This window comes from Rutidosis leptorrhynchoides, chromosome 11, assembly GCF_046630445.1.
Source record: "Rutidosis leptorrhynchoides isolate AG116_Rl617_1_P2 chromosome 11, CSIRO_AGI_Rlap_v1, whole genome shotgun sequence".
NCBI lineage: Eukaryota > Viridiplantae > Streptophyta > Magnoliopsida > Asterales > Asteraceae > Rutidosis > Rutidosis leptorrhynchoides.
Genome location: NC_092343.1, coordinates 242,570,999 through 242,576,600, shown reverse-complemented (window position 1 = coordinate 242,576,600; position 5,602 = coordinate 242,570,999).

Below are 5,602 nucleotides of genomic sequence, written 5' to 3'. Positions count from 1 at the left end.
CTCGACATTTTTCATTAAGATGATTTCATACGTTTATTTAACCTTTGGACTTTATCCCATGCTTCACCAACAGACTGTAATTTAAAAATTTGAAACCTATTATGAATATATATATAATTCTACTTTTCTAAAATATTTTGTGATATAATGATTTCCATTATTTTAACCTTTTAACAAAATGATTCTTAAATATATTTAGTTTTGGAAAACAAAATTATCATATTTATTTGATTTAATTTCAAAAGTACAAAAAATGTTTTCAGTTTAAAAAGAACTTTATTATTAAAACGTATATATCTTTTATAAATATCTAGAACCACTTTTGACAACTCATTACTTAACCAGTATGATAAAGATAACGATATTTATATTTTATTTTAATAAATATATATAACGATTTAAATTAATATTATATATATTTATAAGCGTATTATACGTATATAGTTTTATACTTTTACTATACTTTAACTTTAACTTTACTTTACTTTTATTTTACTTTAACTTTAATAATTCACTTTAATAATTCATACTTAAATAATTCACTTTAATAATTCACTTTAATAATTCATACTTTAATAATTCACTTTAATAATTCACTTTAATAATTCATACTTTAATAATTCACTTTAATAATTCATACTTTAATAATTCACTTTAATAATTCAAAAATCTATTATAAATAGAATTCAATAGGTTTCATTATTTTATAGAAACTTGAAAATATATTTCTCTAAACTCTCTCAATCGAATTACATATATATATTTTATTTGTATTATTTCAAGATATTATTAGTATACATAAAATACTACGATGGAGTTATACTCAGACGATTTCAAAATAAGTTTTCAAACGGGATAGAGCTAAGGAAATTATGGGTTATAGCTATGGAGGTTATGGGTATTGATCGAGGGTATTGCTCGTGAGGTCAACCTAACGTTTATCATTTTCGTTGCGTCTACGTACTTTCCTGCAATATTGAATCACAATATTGATACGTTCGTGAATCCGAGACAAACCTTGCACTTGCTCAGTGCCGTCATATACATAATTGCTACGAAATACAGTATTTGAGTTTCATTACTCCCTTTTTATATATATTTTTGGGCTGAGAATACATGCGCTGTTTTATAAATGTTTTACGAAATAGGCACAAGTACTAAAACTAATTCTATGTGGGTTTAAACCAGAAATATACCCTTAGCTTGGTAACATTAAACTACTTGTCTATGTACGGTAGGCGCGAATCCTAAAGATAGATCTATTGGGCCTGACAAACCCCATCCTGACTATGGGATGCTTTAGTACTTCGAGGTTATTTTAAAACACACCTGATCTGGTGTACTTCAGAGGGTAAAACATGAACGTTAAGGCTTGTTACCGGGTGCCTACAACTTATAGAATACTTTTAAACACTTGCGAGTGTACGAATATTTATGGAAACTAAAATCTTGTGGTCTATTATTATTACGGAAATGATTGATTATGATAAACTAATGAACTCACTAACCTTTTGGTTGACACTTTAAAGCATGTTTATTCTCTGGTATTAAAGAAATCTTCCGCTGTGCATTAGCTCATTTTAAGGATATTACCTGGAGTCATTCATGACATACTTTGAAAGATGTTGCATTCGAGTCGTTGACTTCATCAAAATTAATATTAAGTCAATTATAGTTGTATGTAATATGAAATGGTATGCATGCCGTCAATTTTTGATGTAAAGAAAGTTTGTCTTTTAAAAACGAATGCAATGTTTGTAAAATGTATCATATAGAGGTCAAATACCTCGCGATGTAATCAACTATTGTGAATCGTTTATAATATATATGAACGGGTCCATTCAACTGTGATTTAAGAAATCTATTCTTTTTGATAACATTCAGAAAATGGTAAAGTGATTTATAAACAAGAACAAATGTGTCAATTAACGGGAACTAGACAAGGGTTAGTGGAAATTCCTGTTTAATTTCCAAGGCATGTTTTATAATATTTTCCTCGTGACCTTGATAAGATAACTGTGTTAACTTTCATTTTATTTAATATGAAAATAAGAACGTGGAGTGTAAATAACTTTGATGTTGAATATCGACAAGTTAAGTAACTCGACATTTTTCATTAAGATGATTTCATACGTTTATTTAACCTTTGGACTTTATTCCATGCTTCACCAACAGACTGTAATTTAAAAACTTGAAACCTATTATGAATATATATAATTCTACTTTTCTAAAATGTTTTATGATATAACGATTTCCATTATTTTAACCTTTTAACAAAATGATTCTTAAATATATTTAGTTTTTGAAAATAAAATTATCATATTTATTTGATTTAGTTTCAAAAGTACAAAAAACGTTTTCAGTTTAAAAAGAACTTTATTATTAAAACGTACATATCTTTTATAAATATCTAGAACCACTTTTGACAACTCATTACTTAATCAGTATGATAAAGATAACGATATTTATATTCTATTTTATTAAATATATATAATGATTTAAATTAATATTATATATATTTATACGCGTATTATACGTATATATTTTTATACTTTTACTATACTTTAACTTTACCTTTACTTTACTTTTACTTTACTTTAACTTTAATAATTCATACTTTAATAATTCACTTTAATAATTCATACTTTAATAATTCACTTTAATAATTCATACTTTAATAATTCACTTTAATAATCCATAGTTTAATAATTCACTATAATAATTTACTTTAATAATTCACTTTAATAATTCATATATTAATAATTCACTTTAATAATTCATACTTTAATAATTCACTTTAATAATTCAAAAATCTATTATAAATAGAATTGAATAGGTTTCATTATTTCATAGAAACTTGAAAATATATTTCTCTAAACTCTCTCAATCGAATTACATATATATATTTTCTTTGTATTATTTCAAGATATTATTAGTATACATAAAATACTACGATGAAGTTATACTCAGACGATTTCAAAATAAGTTTTCAAACGGGATAGAGCTAAGGAAATTATGGGTTATAGCTATGGAGGTTATGGGTATTGATCGAGGGTATTGCTCGTGAGGTCAACCTAACGTTTATCATTTTCGTTGCGTCTACGTACTTTCCTGCAATATTGAATCACAATATTGATACGTTCGTGAATCCGAGACAAACCCTGCACTTGTTCAGTGCCGTCATATACATAATTGCTACGAAATACAGTATTGTGAGTTTCATTTGCTCCCTTTTATATATATTTTTGGGACTGAGAATACATGCGCTTTTTTTATAAATGTTTTACGAAATAGGCACAATTACTAAAACTAATTCTACGTGGGTTTAAACTAGAAATATACCCTTAGCTTGGTAACATTAAACTACTTGTCTATGTACGGTAGGCGCGAATCCTAAAGATAGATCTATAGGGCCCGACAAACCCCATCCTGACTATGGGATGCTTTAGTACTTCGAGGTTATTTTAAACACACCTGATCTGGTGTACTTCAGAGAGTAACACATGAACGTTAAGGCTTGTTACCGGGTGCCTACAGCTTATAGAATGCTTTTAAACACTTGCGAGTGTACGGATATTTATGGAAACTGAAATCTTGTGGTCTATTACTATTACTGAAATGATTGATTATGATAAACTAATGAACTCACCAACCTTTTGGTTGACACTTTAAAGCATATTTATTCTCAGGTATTAAAGAAATCTTCCGCTGTGCATTAGCTCATTTTAAGGATATTACCTGGAGTCATTCATGACATACTTTGAAAGATGTTGCATTCGAGTCGTTGAGTTCATCAAGATTAATATTAAGTCAATTATAGTTGGATGTAATATGAAATGGTATGCATGCCGTCAGTTTTTGATGTAAAGAAAGTTTGTCTTTTAAAAATGAATGCAATGTTTGTAAAACGTATCATATAGAGGTCAAATACCTCGCGATGTAATCAACTATTGTGAATCGTTTATAATGTATATGAACGGGTCCTTTCAGTTGGTATCAGAGCGGTGGTCTTAGCGAACCAGGTCTTGCATTAGTGTGTCTAACTGATAATTGTTAAGATGCATTAGTGAGTCTGGACTTCGACCGTGTCTGCATGTCAAAAGTTTTGTTTATCATTTTTAGTCGGAAATCATCTACTTACCATCCTTAGGAAATTACCTGCTTATCATTCTTAGTCTAGACACGTCTTGCTGCATTGATTGCATGAATAGTGTATAGACAAAAATTCATATTTTAGCGTATCTGCTAAATCATATCTTATCGTATCTATTACCGTAAACTTTGTCTAACATATTCCGTAAATTCCTCCGTAATCTATGAAATCTTTTGATCTATATATATATATATATATATATATATATATATATATATATATATATATATATATATATATATATATATATATATTCTATGTAGTTAGAATACCACCCGATAGTCGGAAAATCATTTCGTATCGAAAAATTCTTTATCAAATCATACGAAATGGAATTCGTCATCAGTTCAAGTTCCTCGGATTCCGAAATGGAATCCCACTCAAGCTCCGAAAGCAGTGTGACTGGAATGGATCAACCAATCAGCCATCATCTATTCTGGATGAATTGGGGATGGGTTCGTAGCCTCCTTAATCATTGGAGACAAGAAGAAGGTGATCCTTTCCATCCACCACATTGCCCTCTTGGCAATGAACCTGAAGCACTTACCCCGGCGAACCTGTCCGAAACACCATTTTCTCTCTCATTTCCCGAGTATCTCGTCATGATTATATACTACACCAAATTCTAGATCTTATTTATCCGCTCGTCCGAACCAACAATCACCCCGATGTAATAGAAGAAGTCAACGAGCTTCGCGCTCGGGTAGTGGCTTTGGAGAATTTGGTGCAAAGGTTACAAACACCAGCAGCAGCATCAGCAACATAACCAGTACCACCATCAACAACATCAACAGTATCATTACCACCACCAACAACAACCGCATCGCAAACCTCAACTTCACAATCTGTCCCATGAGCATCGACGTCATACGACTGTAGATACTAAGGAATACCACAACGATGAAGTATTGATTCATAACTTCATTGGGAAAACATTCTATGACGATTATGTAATTTCTAAAGTTTAGAAATTATCTATCCTAGCCTTAACCATAAATCAAGTGAGTTTAATTTAATATTAACTCATTAAATCTATATTACATCTGAAGAAATATACACATATATTTCCATAAAGACTGTAATAAATTTTTTTTGTACAAAATATTAATTGTGACATTTTTTTTAACGGATAGGTAATACCCGAGAGATATATAAATTCACAATTAATATGTTACATTCTTAGAATCTGATTCAGCAAATCATCCATTATACTCCCTACTTTCACAACAATATACATTCTTTTATAGAAATCAAAACAACCATATTCATTCAAAAATCTAATTACATATTCTGATTTTGAAATAGCTGAATTCAATTCAAGTTATAACCGGTATCATCACTCTTAGATTCTTACATCTTTCAAAGCTATACTTTAACTTCAAAACTGTGTTAGAACATCGTATGTATATTAACGATTATAATCTGTGTTCAAGCCCTTCGAAATACCTG